The sequence below is a fragment of the Peromyscus leucopus genome, chromosome 3 (assembly GCF_004664715.2).
Source record: "Peromyscus leucopus breed LL Stock chromosome 3, UCI_PerLeu_2.1, whole genome shotgun sequence".
Classification (NCBI taxonomy): Eukaryota; Metazoa; Chordata; class Mammalia; order Rodentia; family Cricetidae; genus Peromyscus; species Peromyscus leucopus.
Window position 1 is genome coordinate 73,326,923 of NC_051065.1, and position 21,235 is coordinate 73,348,157.

Below are 21,235 nucleotides of genomic sequence, written 5' to 3' on the forward strand. Positions count from 1 at the left end.
CCTCCAGAAGATCAGGCTATAGGCAAGCCTGTAGGGCACTTTCTTATTTAGTGATTGATGTGAGAGGGTCCAGGCCATTGGGGGTGGAGCCATCCCTGTGCTGGTAGTCCTTAGTTCGATAAGAAAGCAGATGATCAAGCCAGTAAGCAGCACTCCTTTATGGCCTCTGCATCAGCTCCTGCCTCCAGGTTCCTGCCCTGTTTGAGTTCCTGTCCTGACTTCCTTTGATGATGAACAGTGATGTGGAAGTGTAAGCCAAATAAACTATTTCTTCCTCAACTTGCTTTTGATCATGGTATTTCATCACAGCAATGATAACCCTAACTAGAACAATGAGGAAAGGTGCCTGTCACCAAGCCTGATAACCCGTATTCTATCCCTGGGACCCGCATAGTAGAAGGAGAGAACCAATTCCTATATGTTGTTCTCTGACCTCCACCCATGGACCCCACCTCCACAGACAATAAATAAATGATATAATTAGTATTTCTTGCTCTTTAGCTTAGAAGTCTAGGTATTGAAGTGATGTACTCAAGAAACATGGTTGCAGCATTGTTGAGGGTAACTTAAGGGTAACAGATTCAGCAGTGAGAACTACAGCAGGGCACACGAGAAAGCAAAGGCCCTGGGAGACTGGGGTGCTGAAAGACCCTGAGGACAAATGGGATAGCAGGAGTTCTGGTGCAGAGCAGTGGGATGGAGTGAGGTTGTATCAGGGCACGGGTGTGTGCGTCAGTGTTTTTAGTTCACTATTAGAAAGGTAGAGATCTTTATTGGTTTTGTTTTATGGTGTTGGAAATCAAACCCATGATCTTGTACATGCCAGCAGTTTACACTGGGGTACATCCACAGCCCCAGTAAAGTTTCCTGTTGTTGTTTCAGAGCTTGAACTGAAAGTTCTGTTCTGGCTAGGTGGTGCCCCAACCTGAAAACATTTTCTGATGGCGAGGATGCTTTGTCAAGTGTTGTCCTGTGTCTGGGTCAACACAGTAAGGGGAAATTACTGAAGCATTTTAAAAGAAATAGTAAAAACTAGTGCTAATAAAATGAGGGTTTTGCTGGGCATGGTGGCAGAAGTTCTGGGTCAGCCTGACCTACACAAAAAGGGGAGGTTTTTTTAATTTAGTGTTTAACATTGCCAAAATCTATCCCTAAATCTTTAACCTGCATATAAATATGCTCCTTTTAGTCTGTATTAGTGCAGTCAAGATAACCTAACAAAGTACCTGAGATGGCTGATGATGAGCAAAATCTTTGCTCAGAGGTTTGCACACTGGAAAGTCCAGATCAAGGTGCCAGAAGACAATGTCTTCGATGATCATTCCTCAGGTGTCCTTGGAGGACAGAAGAGAGGTCATTGGCCAGGAAAGGCTCTGATGCTGCTGTGGTGGTGATTAGCAAACACCAAGATCACAGCAGACAGTTTTTCCTTTCATGGTCTCATCACTGAACTTTTTTGTTTGATGTTACAGTGAGCTCATGGGATTTTGGAACACATCCTATCTCATAGTCACCAGCATATCTTTTTAAGCTCAGACAACATTTGTTTTCTTAACATCTTAGTCCTTCCTTTTTAGGAGTGTTTCTGCACATGGCACCTGTGCTTTGAGACGAACTTACATGGGATAAGTTGATCTTTCTACACATCTGCCTGCAGAAATCCAAACCAACGGAGTCTGTTTCCAAAAGCTTTAAGGAGTCTTTTTAAGTAGCAAGGCCTTGCATTATATCTATAGCATAAGAATTTAATAATTACCAACCCAAAATAGAGACATGAATATGCATAATCTTGATTAATTATGAAGTTGCTTACTGCTTTTATTTGGGGAGATGATTTTAAGTTTGAGAGGGTGTATGTATATGTGTTCATATGCGTACTTAAGCACTTACTGTGGAAAAGGAATGGCTTAAGTTTTTGCTGATTTCTTAGACTATGTTAAGCTTTTATTGTCATGCTGTTTCTTGATTTGTTCTACAGAATAATAATTTTGTAAATTTCTGAAGTAAAAAGGGTGGTATAAAAGGCTACAGTAGTAAAGCACTCTTCATGGGGAAGTGGGTGTTATATTTATTTCTGTTTGCATTATTATTATTGATCATGACTTAATAATTTATTTTTATGCAGGTTTTCTTGTCTTTTCAAGATGCTTGAGAAATCTAGAAGATTTGAAGATCTGTCTCTGGGGGAAAAAAAATGAAAACTGCAGGCTTCCTCAGCCAGGAACTGAGTTCTGTGACACTCGGTAATCCAGAGATGGACAGGAACCACAGAACTCAGGGTACCAAACTTGCATATAAGGGACACACAGGGATTTTGAAAATGCTGCACATCCTGTACTCGTCACTGCGTAGATGATACTGATAAACATTTTGTATTCAGACGCCAAAGTTAACTAATTTCAAAGTTGATTTACTTTTTATTAAGTTCTGTAGAGCTGCTGTTTTATTGTATTTGTTTTATTTGTTTGTTTTTAGTTTGGGGGCTTTTTATTTTCCCCAACATAATGCTTCTGCATTCACCTATTCTTAACTTGAAAACCACCCAATTTAGTTCTTACAAACTCTTCAATGTGAAACCAAGAAATGTAATCAACACAGAATAATATTCTATGAATGGAGAGTATAATCTCAAGTTCTTCCATTTTTTCCCTATGTGTGAAAAATAGATTTCTGGATAGGAGAGCTAAAATATGTTAGTAGTTTGAATTAAAGGTTTAATATTATAAAAATGCCATCCAAAGAGTAAATCAAGTTACATAATTACATTTTAGCTAATTAAATGTAGAAGTGTCTACTGAATTGCAGTTTCTGAAAAACATTGTTTCTTTTGAAATAAAACTGCGCAATAGCTTGTTAGCAGTGACCATCTTGCAGCTATGCAACTTTGAAAAGTCCAGACTTGCAGGTCGTCTTGGTGCGGGGCCGCAGTGACTATCCTGACAGGGATCTTTTCTTCCTTTCATATAACTATGTCATTGTGCTTGGCATTTCCAGGCAGGTTTCCCATGTTTGGTAAAATGTTTAGCGAGTTGTAAACTTAATACCTTATGAAAAGGGTGAAATAAACACGTCTGCAGTGGGACTTGTAGTAATTTGAGGGACATTTTATATACTTTTAAAAATCAGAATTTAATTGGGATGCCAGATTTCTAGCAACTTGCATCTTTAGTTTTCCAGATAATCTGGAAGTTAGCATTTGATAAATGATTTTTAAGCAAATATAAAGATTTTGTTAATTTATAATTTATTAATGTGTTGTTACTGTAATTGAAAATGTTGTGGATACTTTTAAATTCAGTCTTTGTAGAAAGAACTGTATTAAGCAAAATTATGTGAATAAATATTCCCCCAAAATACATCTGATGGTTAAGAATACTGAAAGAGTTTAGCTATGAGGACTCCAACAGTGTATGTCTTTTTAAAATACTGTCAGAGTATCACTAAGTAGGTTTCACGTTTGGGTTCCTCAGGAGAATGTCGTTTCCCTGGTCTAGTCCGGGCTGCACAGTCCTGCTTCCGGCCGAGCTGTCAGGGTGCTGAAGTATGTGTTCCTCCGATGCTGCTGCGCTCTCTCTCACTTGGTCCCAGCCCTATTGCTTCTGCTTCCCCTTTTTCAAAAGGGCAAAGGGCAGGACGGGGTGGGGGTGGGAGGGGGAGTTGTCCAGATCATGCAATGAACTTGCATTGTTTTCCTGTGGTTGTAGGCTAGATACTACTTCCCTGCAGTTACACTGTGGCCTACCTGTTGGGGACAGTGGTCAGACACAGAACCTCAGTGGGAGGGACGGCTGCCAGCTCAGCTCTGTAGCTGCTTTTTTCCTATCCAGGTGTAGGAAGTTACTCTTCCCTCAAGGGAAATTTTCTTACCTTAATTTTTTGTTGTTATTGTTAATATGAAATCTCAATCTATTTTACTTTATCTTTCATTTTGTACACTTTCCTCTCCCCTCTGATTTTCCCCAAGGAAGAACTCTTAGAATGTGAATAATCACTTTGCTTTCTACTACTGGTGTATTGTCGTGGTAAGAATTACCTCCGCTGGCCTCTCTTCTTGGAGAGCAGCTGTGGTAATGAATGTTTATATTCCCCTGGAAGGTGACCTGCTTTGTGCCAAGCTCAACTTGTTGGACGTCTCAGCCTAAGTTTGCCCTTCCTTCACATGTCCTCCAGCGCTCTTGATGGCTTCTCTGCTGTGGCTGCTGCCTCCAAGCTCCTGCGGTATTAGAGGCCAGTACTGCTGTGTCCAGGACACCGGCAGGCTGTGCCTGTCTGGACAGTATTTGCTGAACTCCATTAAAACAACCTTTTTTTCCTCCCTCAGATTTTATAAAGTTGGCATTTTTACTTTAAATTCTGTCTGTAATGATTTCCTATAAAGAATAATTTAGAAATAGAAGAAAGGAGATGTTCCAGTTTCTGTTCAAAGTTACTATTCTGGGAATGTTCTACAACTGATAGTTTAAAACACTGTTTATAATATTTATCAGTCTGTATTCAGACACTGAGTAGCATCAGTCATAAAGTTATATTAGTTATTTGAATGTTCAGCTGAAACTACTGACAGTAACTACGACAGAGACGGGATCACAGTGGGTCCTCACCTACCCAGCCAGCCATCACCCGCTAGGATCCTCCCTCGTAAATGCTCTCAGATAAGGTCGGTCACGAGTATGTGCAGAAGAAGGAGGTACATGCTTGAATTTCTCTAATGCTGCTCTGTCCATCATGAACTTTCTGCCAATTTTTATTCTTTCATCTGGCTGTTTATTTCCTCTTTACCAGGATATTTAAGAGAAGCACTATTCTCTTTAGAAAACCAATTCTTTCTTTGATTCCTCTCTAGAGAAATAGACAATGATTTTCAAACCTAGTTATAAATCAGACTGTACGATTGTTTTAAGAAGAATTTCTGTGACTAAAATAAGCAGTGGTCTCTCACTGACTTGGTGTGTGTGACAGAAACCACAGTGGTCAACTCAGGTTGACTGTGGGAGTGTATAGGCCTGGGCTTCCCAGTGCAAGTCTTCTGCATTCTTAAATGTTCCATAATTACTCTGGTTTTCACCCGTGTAGACACTAGGGTGTAGCCCAGAATAACCAAGGACAATCCTCAGCATAGCTGCAGCACATACAGCAAAGCTGTTTCCACCTGAATGAATTGTCCGAGATGGCAAGCCTTTCCAGACCTTATCTCAGACTGGGGTTCTAAGTCTGGGTGTGGTGAGGTTTCAGAGCACTCATTGCCACAAGGTCCAGGCTGGCCTGGGTTGTTCTAGGCTAGCCTGTCTCAAAAAAAACAAAAACAAAAACAAAAGCAATCATTTTAATATGTTACAGCAAGACATAGGCATATTCCTCTCAGTGAGAAGGATCATGAATTCAGTGTAAATAGGAACTACTTTTCTGTACTGACTTGAGTTAGGTGAGGGGATTTCCCCAACAGTAAGCTAATGGTGAGCAAAGCATGAAACTCAAAATTCGAGAATAGTTGTGTTTGTAATCTGACTTTATATTGACCATATGACTCAGACAGCCTTATGCTTCACAAAGGAGGTTTCCATCTAAACCAACGCAGATCGTCCGGGACATACAAAATGACTTAGAGGCAAATGACGCTGTTGTCATCAATGTCCTTTGCTGCTGGTGGGTGCTCTGGTGCATTCGGCCATTTTCTGTGGGTTTGGTTTACCCTGGTGTAAACTAGGTATTCACTGACAGAGAGGAAACGTGAAATGTCCCTTGTTACTCACTGTACAGATAATTTAACTTGACTTAAAAAGAATAGTATGTCAGTGCTTTGGAGCCCATTCTCCTATTTTTCCTAAAATCTGTAATTTAGTATTTTCTTAGCTGTGGTGTGACTGTAGTTTCCTGTTTCACTGTCTGCTCCTCCTTCCCACATCTGCTGCTGAGTCTGACTGGCTGCTGCTTACTGTACTCCTGGTGGTGATTCACATTCTGAAATCATTAAGAAAACAGTTTTGGTGAGACTGTACCCAGTACTTTATACCATATTCTCTAAATGTTGTGCTTAAGCTAGGAAACGGAATTTTTTTTTATTAGAGTTCTGTCTTAAATGGGAAATACCTGATCTCCTAAGCTTGTTGACTTTCTGTGAGAAATAAAAGGCCTTGAACACCAGAAATGTTAATATTTAGTTTACTATGCACAGTCATTGTCCTCACAGTTATGTCATAACTCTTCTTCGTTTTTTGACCAGTGGCTGAATATAAGGTAGTTTGTTGTTTTGTTTTGGTCTCTTTGTTTATGGAGAAGCAAAGAGAAGTTGATATGAATTAACATCCCCACACCAAAAAAAAAAAAAGAAGAAGAAGAAGAATGTGATACTGTAGCATTTATTTATTAACATGGTGTGTTTCTTAGCTCTGCCCCTATGGCATTACCATCTCAAAATTGGACAGAGGTGACATTCTCCTGTCACTGAGGAGACATTTCTGATTTAGTATGTTGGAGTTAACATGTACCAATCATTTATTTGGGAAACTTCATAACTGCCCGCCTTTTGTCAGCAGTAACTTAGCACCAGAAATTTTTCCTTCATTAGCCAAGGACATGCACATCTGGTATCCCAGCACCCAAGGGGTTAAGGTCACACGTTTGAAGCCAGCTTGGGCTACACAGTGAGTTTGAGACCAGCCTGAACTACAAAATGAGAGCTTGTCTCAGAGTTTGGTTGTATTTGGGTGTGCACAGTATATTTAGGAGACTAGTCTAGGAGAAACAATAGGAACATGGGACTTGGTGGTACTGAGTAACAGTTCGTTGCATTTCTTTGCAGATGACTTGCTATGTGGACTTCTTTGATTGAGAATCACAATATTTACCTCTATTGATTTGCTCCTGGTTTCCACAACTCTTCTAGAATACCTCTTAATTTCCTCTATTAGAAAGTATTTTGTTGTTCTCTTTAAATAAGGCCCTGGAAGCACTGATCACAAGAAACAGAGAAAATGTATTAGGAACAACTTTTATTAGTGTGATCTAAACAGAAACAGAACAATTCATCGTTAATATTTTAATAAGTAAAAATTCTAGAAGATCTTGTTAAACTCTGTTCTTTAGAAGTAGAAAATAAGAATACTCTCAAAGGAAGTTGTCATGTCCTACCTTATGTCTTTAAGTTGACAGTGCATTACAATAAAACAAATATTTGAATGCTGGAAAGTTGGCATGCTTTAATTGATGTTACGGCCTCTTTATTTTATTTTTACCCATAATAACACAGCTAGATCCAAAATTGTGAAAATTTCTCATTAGCTTACAGTAATGGACAAAGGTGTTTTTGTATTTCCATGACTATAAGTAAAGATGTACTTTGAAATACCTGATATAAACCTTTAATGTTATCATTGAAATGCAGCTAGAACACTGTTGGGAGGGATACCCTATGAGTGTGCAGTCATACTTTGTAGACTTAATTTGTTTTATAACTTGCCTTTATTTCTGGAAGCAGTTTTTAAGATATAAACACCATTGGGTTCTGTAATGAAGTGATTAAGAAACTAGGCTTTGGGGCTGGATCTCCTAGTCTTAGGCATCTCTGGCCATGGATTTTATTCTGTGCCTTGCCTTGGTCTTCTGATACCAGGGCTCTTGTATTAAGTAAGAAGGTATGTGTATTCAAAGTCAGATATGTGGTATACATAAATGTTGCTATATTAAACAAAAACATTTGTACCTATTTATATGATTTTTGTTAATATGTTTACCATGAAGTGTGATGATAACATCTGAGATCTTAACTGGTGTATTGAAAGAAGCCATGTAATAACGGAGCATCGTGGGTTCTGATTTCCATTCTCACCAGTTAGCAAGAGTGCTATTTGAGCAACTTTTCATTGAACAGCTTTTGATTCCATGCTGTCTTGGAACTAGAAACATAGTAATGAAAGACAGCTGGTCTCTAGGAGCCTAATTTCAGTTACCATTGCATGCTAGAGAGTAATAAGCTTTAGCAGATGTGTTACTATGTAATATGACTCAGAGACTCAGAAGAAATTGGAGCATGAGTAGGTTTTTAAGAATAGGTAGATGATTCATAGCTCTAAAGAGTATGGGTAAAGGGATATGGACAGTAGACAAAATCAACCTTCACTCTGTCTAGGGAGGTAAGCTAGCAACAGCTCATGCAGCATGTGTATGACTAACTGTGATTAGAGAACTTGAAACAGGAAAAAGACAATCATGCTTACATTTCAGATTGGGGACAGTGAAACTGGAGGCAGAAAGGCCTGGGAAGAAATCTCTAGTAACTCAAGAGATGAAAGGGAAGTCAAGAGAAGGTGAGGTCAGGAGGACCTGGAACCTTAGGAAGGAAGGTTGATTCACCTCAGCAGTCATCTCTGTAGAAAGGGATAGAGAGTTCCTGGGACAACTCATTGTCCTTTCTGTCTATCTTGAAAGGTTGACTGCCTGGGAAAATCTGATTATGCCAGGAATATCCTAAAGAACCGGAAATAAGGACCTTCCGTTTGAAAATGAATTGAGGTGGGGGTCGGGATAAAGGGTTGAGAACAAAGGCAGTTGCTTCAGGGTCATAATGCCTTGGGGCTGCAAATATCAGCAGCGCTAACTGCTCGTTAGTGAGGAACACGGAGTTACTTAAAACTCCAGCTTGGCTGAGTTGGACTTCTCTTGAAGCCCCATTGCCTTAGCCTCTGTTGCTGTGGCCCTTGCTTAGTGAGTGCCAACCTGTACCTTGAAACACTTGAGAGTTTTGTCTTGGGTTCATTTTCCATGCCCCTTGCATTGTGCCTGACTTCAAATCTTGACAACAGAAAGTAAAGGGACTGCTTGGTTTGGGTTCTCGTCCACATCCATGTGAGCCTGTGGTCCTAGTGGCAGTCGCTCTTCAGGAAAGCGCAGGTTCTTCTCTGGAGAAGGACCAGAAGGCTACAGGGTGCTGCTGCATGATCTTCGCTGTTGTGCAAAGGACAGAAAGGACTGGTAAAGATGGGAGGAGCAGCAACCTCAGGGTAGCTGTATGGGTCAAGGAGGAGACCTCCCGATGACCTAGTCCAATAACACATCCTGGCAACACCACAACAGATTGCTCCAGAGTGACCTGTGAAAACAGAAACTTAACCCTGAGATATATATCCCAAGATGGCAAAGGACCACCCTAGGTTTATATATTTCACATAAAATGCTCTTTAAAATAATGTCTTCAGTACTTACTATAGAACTTAAAATTTTGTCAAATAGTGCTTATCTCCTCTAATAATATTTTCTGTGAGCTCTTGAATTCACTATTTTATGGGATTCTGATAGAATATAACCAAAAAATGCCTTCCTGATAAAATAAAATTGAGTTTTTAATATTTCTAATTTACTTGGTCCTTTAAGAGCCGAGTGACCAGGGCATTAACTGAACAGTAGCTGCATAGTGTTGGCCTTGGTATAAAACAACTTCAGAAAAATATCAAAGAACTGCGTATCATGAGCCTTTGGTATCTCTGTAATGCCTGAGATTTTTAGTGTTAGGTCAGATGTGGTGGCACACACCTTCAGTCTCAGCACTCAGGAGGCAGTTTGAGACCAGCCTGGTCTATATCGCCAGATCCAGGCCAGCCAGGGATACATAGTGAAACTGTCTCAAAAAATAAAAGTCTAAGGTTATTCACCACCCAGATATTCAGGTCCTGTACATCAAGGACAGCAAATGACATATAGTTCATCTGTTGTTAGAACACAAACTATAAACTGCACTAGACTGTTCAGATATGCAGATCCACCTTACCACGTAATCAATTTGATAGTCCCCAACTGATAGATAACTAGGTGTTTTTTTTGTTGTTGTTGTTGTTTTCTTTCATCTTTGGGATCTATTTTGAACCAGCCCTGTTTTCAGTGCTCAGCAGTTAAGCAACCAGCAGCTATAGGCCGGGCGGTGGTGGCACACGCCTTTAATCCCAGCACTCGGGAGGCAGAGTCAGGCGGATCTCTGTGAGTTCAAGGCCAGCCTGGTCTCCAAAGCGAGTTCCAGGAAAGGCGCAAAGCTACACAGAGAAACCCTGTCTCGAAAAACCAAAGGGAAAAAAAAAAGAGAGGGAGGGGGAGAGAGCAAGCAAGCAAGCAAAAAAGGAAGACCTCCGTTGCACGTATGATTTTACAAATGAGGGAACTGAGACACCATGGGGTACAACACAAGATCACATGGCTGCTGGATTCGGTGGCATCCCTGGGTTTTGAACCTCAACTTGGGAACCTCTGGCTTAATCATGACCCCAACTCATTCTTCCACAGGACTGTAATGTCCTGAGGAGACAAGAAAGCGGCAGAAAATAGAATAATCCCATGTTCTGGTTTGTTGTGTAGGGAAAAGGTGGTCGCAGTTCACGAGGGGTAGGATTTTTTTTGTTATTGTTTCAGATAGGGTCTCCTGTAGCCCAGGCTGGCCTCCAACTTGAGATGTGGCTGAAAAAGACCTTGAACTTCTTTCTGCTTCTTCTCCTTCTTCACCTCTCCAGTGCTGTGCTTACAGGCCTGGACCATCCCGCCCAGCTTCCATTGTTTGTATATTACTTAAGTGTTTCACAAGGAGCAGTTACCTTTTCAATTAAAAATAAACTATTAAGAGCCCGGAGAGATGGCTCAGCAGGAAAGGAACTTGCTGCCAAGCCTGATGACCCAAGTTTGATCCTTGGGCCTCACATGGCGGAATATGAGAAGTGATGAACACAAGTTCTTCTCTGACCTCCACAGATGTGCCATTACACACACACACACACACACACACACACACACACACACACACACACACACACTGTAAATACAGTAAAATAAATAAGTAGGACATTGTGTTCCCTATGATTACTTATTTCATATAATCTACATAATCCTTATATTTGGGACATCATTTACATAAATGTTCTATTGTCCTGGAAGGCACAGCTTCGGGCAACTTGGGAATGTTTTCTCTCTGACTTTTTGTGTCTGGATAGTTCTGAAGGCTTTGTTAAGACCCTGACCTCATTTGGAGTTGGTCTGGTTGAACAACTACACGTAAGCAGCTCTTGCTGGCTCTGTATTGGGACTAGACAGGAATTGTGCCAACTTGTTCGGACAAAAGAACTGGAAAAATCTTTGCAAAATTAAGGTCTTCGTGTGCATTCATGGACAACTCTAACCATCATTGTGGCTGCAGCTTTTGGTGGTTATATGCAGACTTTGATTAGCTGGTCTCCTGCACAGGAGCTGGGGGTTTGTGAGGTCTGATCAAGCAGAGTTGTTTATGAACCCCTTTCAGATGCATCACCTCTCGAGTTCTACCTGACCATCTACTTGTAGTTAACTCTCTACCATGTTCTTGCTTGGTGCTATTGTTAGGCTTACCCACAAAATACTCCTTTGCAAAACAGACTTGACAATCTTGTGTGGGGAGCAGTCTAGAGGCAGTGGAAGTGTAGATGTTACTGAAGCCACTGCCCAACTTGCTGAGGGGTCTTGTGTTCCAGTGTCATGCTGAGTGGGGTTCATTAAGTTGAACTGTTCCCTGAGAAAAGGCATATTAAACACTGTGCCCCTTGATTCCTGTGAGTCAGTAATTTCTCAAAACTTGGCCAAGCATCAGATTAACTCAAGAGGCAAGAGGGAATGCAGGAGCGGCTCTAAATCTGTGGGCTCTGGGCTAATCTTTGCAGTATGGTTCTGTGGAGTATCCAAGAGACCTCAGACCTCAGCCCAGCTCTCGACATCTCTTCTACTGCTCTTCCTGTTAGGTCCAACTTCCCTTGTTGAATGTTGAGAAAACTGCTCTTGGTGAAGTTATAAATCCTTCCCCTCCTTGGTTAAGGAACCAACTCTGACTCGCCAAGGCTCCAACACTGATTCTGCACAGCCGAGTTTAATAGGTTCCTCAAAACCTTTTTTCCCCCCAGAGCTTGGCACTCAGACAAAGCAAAAGTCCTTTTGCTTCTAAGCTTTTGTCTTCTTCACATTTAATAAACTCAGCTTTGACTGAGCACTGACATCTTTCTCTCCATCCTGAAGCAATGACTCTAATGAGTCCGACTTCCCAGAAGCACCCAGAACACAAAAAAATCACAGGAACAAGGACCATAGCAGCTAAAAATAGTGTCACTATCTGGCTTAGTAGCACACACCTCTAATTTCAGCACTTAGGAGTGGAGGCAGGAGGATCAGTTGTTCACAGTCACCCTTTCTACATAGCCAGAGACCAGCTTGGGTTACACAAAACTCTGTACCCTAAAAATGCTGCATTCCAGTGAGACAGAAGAGCTGTCCCAATCTGTTCCACTCACAGATAAACCTTCAGCTCTCATCTTGTGGAGGACTGTGTGAAGCTATGCTGATAGGAGACAGATAGGGAGTGGATGGTTGCTGTTTGTAACAAAAGATTGGGACTCACATTCAGTATAACAACCATAAGAATAAACGGCACATGCCTGTAATTTTAACACTCAAGAATCTAAGAGTTGCTGTGAATTTGAGGCTAACCTAGGCTTCATAGTAAATGCCAGACCTGCTAACGGTACGCAACTAGTATCTCAGCAACAGATTTCAAACACTTCTTGAGTAGGCGTGTGTCGTCGGGTCTTAGAAGGAATAAGGAAGGATTGTTGCACAGGACAGCGGTTTCACATACTACCAAACTGATGTACTGCTGAGAACCAGTGTGAGCCCTGCAGATGCCAGGCAAACTCGGCCCTGTTTCCTCAGCAAGGGCAATGGTGTGTCCTAATCAAGCTATTTCTTTTTCAGAGCAGCTCTCCTCTGAGTTAAAATTTACATATAACAGAAACACCGAAGGGAAACAGTGCCTAAGGAATTGGACAGAAATGTACCTGCGTGGCTTTTCTCCACAACCGAAATAGAGAACATTTCCATCATCCTCAAAGTTACCTCGTGTCCCTTGAGTAGGTTCCCGTCCATCTACCCTCAGCCCCAGCCACTGCTGTCTGCTTTGTGTTGCTGTGGATTAGGGGAAATCAGTATGGCTTTTATTTGTGTGTGGTTTCACTCAGCGTGACTCTGTGAAAAGCACACGTTACTTGAGTCAGTTTTCTTCTGAGTAATATTCTGTTACATGAAGATGCTGTTATCCTATTGGTGTGGACCTCAGCTGTTTTTAGTTTGGGTTATTATGAATAAATGATTGTGAACATTTATATACAATGTGTGTGAACATATAACTTCATTTTTCTTCAATAAATGTTGGTGGTAAAATTGCTGAGTTATGTGGTATTTCCGTCATAAGATGTCGCCAAATTGTCACGAAGTGACATTGTGTTTCACTTCCCACCAGTACCACACCTTATTGATACATGCCTGTAATCCGGCATTCAAGAAGTGGAGGCAGGAAAACCAGGAGTTCAGGGCCAGTCTCAGCTACATACTACATTTCAGGTTTGAAGCCTGTGAGGCATGAGGTCCTTTCTAAAAAAAAAAACCAACACTTTATCAATCATTCCCATCTACTCCCCAGCCAGAGGACCCTCTGGCCATCATACTCTCTGTAGATCTGCATTTCAGGTTATCTAGCCCATGTCAGTGGACTCCAATATGCTCTTGCATTTGATGTTTTGCACCTTAACATTTACCCATGCGTAGTGCATATTACAGTCATTAATACAGACAATATAATAAGTCATTCTTAATTTAGTGACTAGTATAATGTGTGTGGCTATGCCACATTTTATCTGTCTGCTAGTTGGTAGAAATCTGTAATTGTTTCTATTTTGTGGATGGCCACTCTGAAGAATACTGCTTTCAACATCTACCCTCAAGTCTGTATGGACATTGGTTTCCAGTAGGTACTGAAGGGTAGAATTGCTGGGTCATGTGCATGCAGCTCCCTTCCTCTCTGTTGGTCTCATTCCTCAGACCTCTAGATTCCTGGCTGTACTGTCTCCTGTTTCCAGTGAGTCTCTTGTCCTTGGGCTGATGACGACCACATTGGTTTTCCTTGATTTTGTGCCTCCCACATCAATACTGTTTCTAACACTGACCTTCACCAGAGTTTCCCCCACTTTACTCCCACCCAGTCTGTTTGGTCCTCCCAGCCAGCTCCACCCTGGTAGGGCTACTTTGACCCAGAACCTGTCAGGGGAGGGGGTAGGGTGGGGTAGCGGGGAGCTTGGTTAACCTTCTGTGTGGTCATTGGGCTGTTCAGTTTTTTTTTTCTTTTTTTGTTTTTTTTTGTTTTTTTGTTTTTTTGGTTTTTTTTTTGTTTTTGTTTTTTTCGAGACAGGGTTTCTCTGCGTAGCTTTGCACCTTTCCTGGGACTCACTTGGTAGTCCAGGCTGGCCTCGAACTCACAGAGATCCGCCTGCCTCTGCCTCCCGAGTGCTGGGATTAAAGGCGTGCGCCACCACCGCCCGGCGGGCTGTTCAGTTTTTAATTGGCTCATATTTCTTACTGAGTTTTGTGGGGGGAGGTTTACACAAATTTTGTTTGTTTGTTTGTTTTTGTTTTTTGTTTTTCAAGACAGGGTTTCTCTGTGTAGCTTTGTGCCTTTCCTGGAACTCACTCGGTAGCCCAGGCTGGCCTCGAACTCACAGGGATCTGCCTGCCTCTGCCTCCCTAGTGCTGGGATTAAAGGCGTGCGCCACCACCGCCTGGCCTTACACAAATCTTTTATTAGGTGATTTATAAATGCTAGTCTATGGCTAGCCTCAAAAATGTTCTATTTTAATGTCAATTTATTAGTGTGTTCTTTTCTTGTCTCCCTGCCTTTTTGTCCTAAGCAATTCTTACCTAATACACAGTCACAGGGTTTTCTCTGTAGCTCTTACAGTTAGGCCTATGACACAGCTGATGTTAATTGTGTACTGTGCTACAGTAAGGGTTATGGTTTGTGTTCCTCCCTATGACACTCGACCTTGTTCCAGATAATTTGTTGTGATGGTATTTTCCCTATAGTACTGATTTGACATCTTCATTAAAAGTCTCTCTCGGGGTTGGGGATTTAGCTCAGTGGTAGAGTACTTGCCTAGCAAGCACAAGGCCCTGGGTTCGGTCCTCAGCTCCAGAGGGGGGAAAAAGTCTATTTTTCTCTATGGACCCATTTCTGGTCCCCTTTGCTTTTAGGCCCCGTGGTCTGCTGTGTCCATGCTAATGTGTTTGCTCTGTTTTCTTCAGTACTTAGAAGATTCTAAGAGCTCCATTCTCTTTTGTCTTAACAGCACCAAGACAGATGTCACATGCATAAAATTCACTGTCTCCAAGTGTGCAGTCCATATTTTTGATATATCTAAAAACATCATGCAGCCATTTCCTTCAGATAATCTCATCACTCTAGGAAGAATGTCCGTGTTCTTTTTAACTAACCCCCCACCCGCCCACCCCCCTTGTGAACTCCCAGTGATCTGCTTTGTCTCTGCCTCTTCTAAACATTTCATCAATGGAATTAGACAGCATGTGGCCTCTTAGATCTTGTCCCTTTCACTTAGCCGTGTTTTCGGGGTTCATCTGTGTATTACCATGAATTCTTTATATTGTTTGTGCAAACTAGCATTCCATCCTATGGATAGCTTCTTCTTGATATTCTCTGGTGTTTCCATTCTGGGGATTCTGAATATTGCCATTTGCATTAGTGTGAAGATGGGTTTAATGCCTTCAGGTCTACACCTCAGAATTGCTGGGCCATGTGGTAACCCTGTTGAAGAGGCCAGGCTTTTTGATTGCACCATTTCCCAGTTCCACAGTTCATGGCCATCTAGCAGCCAGGAGGGTGGGGAGTGCTTGTCTTTGGGCCTTTCCAGAAGGATTGTGCTGCATTGCTGTTTGTCTTTTCGTGTGCTTACTGGCCTTCCGGAGAACTGTCTAGATCCTTTGCTGATTTTAAAATTAGTCTTCTGTTACTGAGTTCTGCCTACTAGCCTATAGTCAGATGGATGATTTGCAAATGGTTTCTACCATCCTTGGGGTTGTCTTTCCATTCTTCTGACCTTGGCGGCTTTGATTTTGGTGACGTACAGTTATTTGTTTTCTCCCTTGGTTGCTTGTGCATCAGTGTAGCTAAGAAACCATTGCCTAAGCTAAGTCATAAAGATTCACACTTGTGTTTTCTCCCAAATTTTTTATAATTTTGCCTCTTACACTTAGGTCATTACTTTAACCGGGATTAGTTTCTGTGTTGTGGAAACCTAGCTTCATTCTGTGGTATGTTGACAGCCAGTGTCCCAACACCATTCTGTTCTTCTGTATACCATCTTGCATCTGGTTGAAAATGACTATGAATGGGTGCTTTCTTCCTGAGCTCACAATGTTTTCCATTGCTGTATGTCTGTCCTAATGCCAATACCACATGGTTTTTTTTTTTTTTTTTTGTGATATATATTTTTTATTTTACAATACCATTCAATTCTACATATCAGCCATGGGTTCCCCTATTCTCCCCCCTCCCACGCCCTCCCCTTACCCCCAGCCCACCCTCCATTCCCACCTCCTTCAGGACAAGTCCTCCCCCGAGGACTGTGATCAACTTGGTAGACTCAGTCCAGGGAGGTCCAGTCCCTTCCTCCCAGACTAAGCCAAGTGTCCCTGCATAAGTTCCTGGTTTCAAACAGCCAATTCATGCAATGAGCACAGGACTTGGTCCCACTGCCTAGATGCCTCCCAAACTGATCAAGCCAATCAACTGTCTCACCTATTCAGAGGGCCTGATCCAGCTGGGAGCCCCTCAGCCTTTGGTTCATAGTTCATGTGTTTCTATTCATTTGGCTATTTTTTTTCAATAATTGAGTAAAACTGAAATTTATTATAAGCCACAGTCGTCCTAGGGACCTCCATGCTATATATATATATATATATAGCCTTTATGGTTCTATGGGTACCACATGGTTTTAATAACTATATATTTGTGGTATGCTTTGAAGCTCAGACCTAGGGCTTTTTGTTTGTTTTCAAGATAACATCTCACTGTGTAGCTCTGGCTGTCCTGGAACTTTCTCTGTAGACCAGGCTAGCCTTAAACTCACAGAGATCTGCCTACCTCTGCCTCCCAGGTGCTGGGTTTAAAGGTATACACCATCATCGCCTGGCTCAGACTTTTTGTATGAAAAGTTAGTTTGTACTTGACCTTGTACTTGTATGGAATGCCAGTTTGTAAGTGTCAATACACATCTCTGTAGTTAGTAAATGACAGTAATAATGCAGGTGGCAGCAGGAACCTCAGCTGAGCGTCTACTGAGTTGTTGACAGCTGGCTTGGCTCTCTAGTGTTGTCACAGATATTAGACATCCCTTTGGCTGTGGAAGTACCCTCACATATTAAACAAGTGGCCAACCACTGAGCTCTATGACCGAAGTGTACAGTTCTTCAAGACTGTCCCATGGACCCACTTGTGAACGTTAATGGTACATTCTCAGTACCCTATTAACTGCTCTTCTTAGTGGGTGTCACTCTGCCAGGTCCAGACCTGAAAGCTACCCTTAATGATTCTAGCCTTTGTGGTTCTGTTTAAAAAAGACTTTATACATCTCAACTTACAGAATTTTTCACCTGTGTTTTCTCCTAATACTTCAATGTTTAGTTCATTTAAAAAATATCTAAATATTTAATCCATCTGTAACTATCAAAACTACAGGATTTTTTATTCTGTACAACACTGAGGAGTATCTTAGGTGGATTTTTGCTTTTGGAGAAATGAATCGCTTAAGCTTTTTGATTCCCATTGAGTCAAGAAATTAACAATCCAAAAGCATCTGAAATCATAAATTAAAAAGGCAATGGAACTGGGGAGGTGGTCTAGCTGGTCAGATACTTGCCACACAAGATGAAGGCCTGAGTTCAGATCCCCAGCATTCACATAAAAAGTCAGATCCGGCAACCTGTGTCCAGTCTCGCAGTTCTGTAGAGGCGGAGACAGGCAAATCCTGGGAGCTCGTGACCATCCAGACATCTCGGGGGAACTGATAAGCTCCAAATTCAGCAAGTTACTCCATCTCTAAAAGTGAAGTGGAGAGTGATTGAATTGACTTCTGGCTTCCATCCACCTGTATGTAAGTGCCTGTACACACGGAAGAACATGTACACATCCTACCACTCAGACACTTCAAAAGAAGAAAGTAATTCCACGTAAAAACTTCTCGGAGTCATTTGATACGTGATACATAGGTTGAGCACAGAGTGAGAAAAATAAGCCTATTATTGAAACTACGTAATCAGCCTTTTGATGTTCTTGCATCAGGATTTGGCAGTGATGAAATGATGCTCGTTACCATGGTAGCTCTCATGGTGTGTGGGCTGTCATGTTAAACAGAGTTACTTCATCTTCACAGTAGCCCAGTCTGAAGACTGGAAGGAAGAAAAGGAGAAGTTAAGGGTTTGCCCGAGCACAGGCCTCTGGAAGCTACAACTGAAGGCAGGCCTGTGATGATCAGGAGTCCTGGCTCCAGAAAGAGTTTCCGTGGAGGAACAGAGTGGCAGGCGAAGGCTGGCAGGGTCTGAGTCTAGGGAATGCCTAGCACCGGCTGTATCCTCTCCCTTTGGTCTTGATGGCAGTTATAGGAGTTACTTTTGTGTCACTGTGGTAAAAACACACGACCAAGCAACTTACAGAGGAAGAGCTTCCTTGGGCTCCATCACAGGGGAAAGGTAGCAGCAGGTAGGCATGGTGGCCGAAGCTGGAAGCTGAGGGCTGACATTCAGAACCACAGGCAGGAAGCAGAGTGAACTGGGAATTGGTGTGAGGCTTCAAGGCCCACGCTGAGTGATGGATTTCCTCCAATAAAGCCGGCCCTGAAACTTATCCAGACAGCATCACCAACTAGGGACCAAGTAGTCAAGTGCCTGAGACTCTGAGCGGGAGGGGCATCTTATTCAAACCACGCCAGCAGCCAACAGTGAGACTCATAACAGGCTGCCCCATGGAACACAGGAAGCTAGGTTGTCACACAGAGAAAGGGCAGATGTGTCCAGGACCTTAGGGACCCTCTACTTCCAGAGGTTGTGTGGAAACCTCCAGACTCAGAGAAGTGGCTTTCCTCATTGCTCTGGCAAAATCCCCGACACAAGCGGCGACTTAATGATTCCTTTGGGCTCACAGCTTCAGAAGGTGGCCACGCAGAGTGGCTTGGACGGTGCCAGTAGGGTCCTAAGATGGTTTCTCAGAGTGGGCAGGAAGCTCCCAGGCACAGACTGTTGGTCTGTTTTCTCCCGTCAGTCTCCAAATCCTCAAAGTTCCACAATCTTCCAGAACAGCCCTACCAGCTGGGATGGTGAGTGTGTGTGTGTGTGTGTGTGTGTGTGTGTGTGTGTGTGTGTGTGTGTGATCTAAACAATACTGAAAGGGATCAGTCCTTAGCCTGGGCTCTCTCTGTCTCTCTGTCTCTGTCTCTGTCTCTCTGTCTCTCTCTCTCTCTCTCTCTCTCTCTGTGTGTGTGTGTGTGTGTGTGTGTGTGTGTGTGTGTGTGTGTGTGATCTAAACAGTACTGAAGGATCAGCCCTCAGGTTGGAAGTCATCCAAGACAGGAAAGGGCACTGAGCAAGATGGAGGTGGGACTCAGCATTCTCTGACAGCAGTGTGTGTCTAGTGCTCCTCCCCACTTAAAGCCTCCAGCTTTTCTTTTTTAAATATGAAAGAGAAGTCAGCCGGCAGGAAACCAAGAAATGGAAAGATGGAGACAAAAACTAAGAACTATTACCAGACAGCAAAAGCCAGCCCGGGTGGGTTCCAGATCTGTGGCAGCTGCATGCCTCCCCTTCCTGTTTCAGACGGTGGGACTGAGGGAGGAGGATGAAGTGTGGTCAAGAGCACTGCTGCTCTTGCAGAGGACCTGAGTTCAGATCCCAGCATCCACAGGGGCAGTTCACAACTACTGGATCAGTTACTTTTTTTTTTTTTATCACCGTGATAAAACACCGTGGCCACAAGCAATGTATGGAAGAGAGGGCTGGCTTACAGATCCAGAAGGATAGGAGTCCATTACGGTGGGCAGAATAGCAGCAAACGTCAGGCAAGGTGGCAGGAACAGAAAGATGAGAGGTCACATCTCCACCCACATGCAGAGAGCAGAAGTGGAGTGGGGCTGTGAGCTCTCAGATCCCACCCCTAAAGACAGACTTCCTCCAGCAAGCCTGGACTACCTCCCCAAACAGTGCCACCGACTGGAGACTCGGTGTTCAGATATCTGAGCTTATAGACGACATACTCATTCATACGGCGCCAGCCTCTAACTCCAGTTCCAAGAGATACAACACGCTTTTCTGGCCTATGTAAGCATTGCCGGCACATGGGGTACATGCAGGCGTACAGACATATAAAAATAAAGGTAGTAAAGGCTAATGTGTGATTGAAAATGACATTGATTTATATGGGAGTTGCGTGTGTGTGGAAGTCAGATGGCAACTTGCATAAGTCAGTTTTCCTCATTCACTATGTGGGTCGAGGGATCAAACTCGGGCCATTAAGCTTCCTGGTAGGTACCTTTATCCACTGAGCAATCTCACAGTACCTCCCTCCTTCCTTTTTGGAAAAAACAAAAGACTACATACAGTAGCTTTCATTACGCCCCTGTCCTCAGTGCACACTGGGTGTGTGAAACAGCCCAGTCTCAGCCCCTTGGATAGAGAGGATAGTAGCTGCTTTTTCTAAGGAGCCACTTCTGCTCTTGAGGCCCAGGCACATGACAAGGTCCTGCGGCACTGGCTTGAGCTGGTAGGCACCAAATGGAGTGGTGTCTGGGAGGAGTCATGATGCTGTATGTCGGAGGGCACGTAAATACATCTGGCCAGAGAGTGGACTATTGGCTTTGAATCATGTCCACAGACCCCTTTGCCTTTCCTACACGTAGAGCCTCAGTTTTGCCCCTCTGGATTATAGCCTTGTCCTGGCACCTTGCTCCTAACTCATTAGAATCGGCCTACATGTGCTGCAGAAGCCTCCAGCACCAGTTTAGAAAAGCCTTCTGTCTGTCTCTGGAGAATCTCCATGGTTCCCAGCTTTGTACTTGAGAAAGACTGGTCACCAGGCAAGTGAAGGAGGAAGCTTCTAGAAGACTCTCCCCAGCTGCCATCATACTGTGGCCAACCACATGAGAGAGCCTGAGTGAGGGAGTCCAGCCCGCCTCAGAACTGAGAGGCCTGAGAAGGTGTGTCCTACCAGGAATGAGGTGTTTGGACACACTAAGAAAACTAGAGCAGACCTGTTCTAGAAATGAGAGCATCTGCCAGGCGGTTCTAGGCCATGCAAAGGTTTGGCCACTTGCTTCTCTACTCATGGCCACTAATAGGCTTTCCCCTACCCCCT

The 21,235-nt window shown here is 42.9% G+C and overlaps 1 protein-coding gene across 1 annotated transcript in view; it reads left to right on the forward strand.

Moving 5' to 3' along the window:
- Window positions 1-6,325, forward strand: part of Znrf2 (zinc and ring finger 2) — a 76,131-nt gene extending 69,806 nt beyond the window's left edge. Inside the window, exon 5 of the mRNA XM_028864120.2 lies at window positions 2,126-6,325. The gene's annotated coding sequence lies outside the window, so the exon portion shown is untranslated. The remainder of the gene's footprint in view (window positions 1-2,125) is intronic.
- Window positions 6,326-21,235: the final 14,910 nt, after the last annotated feature.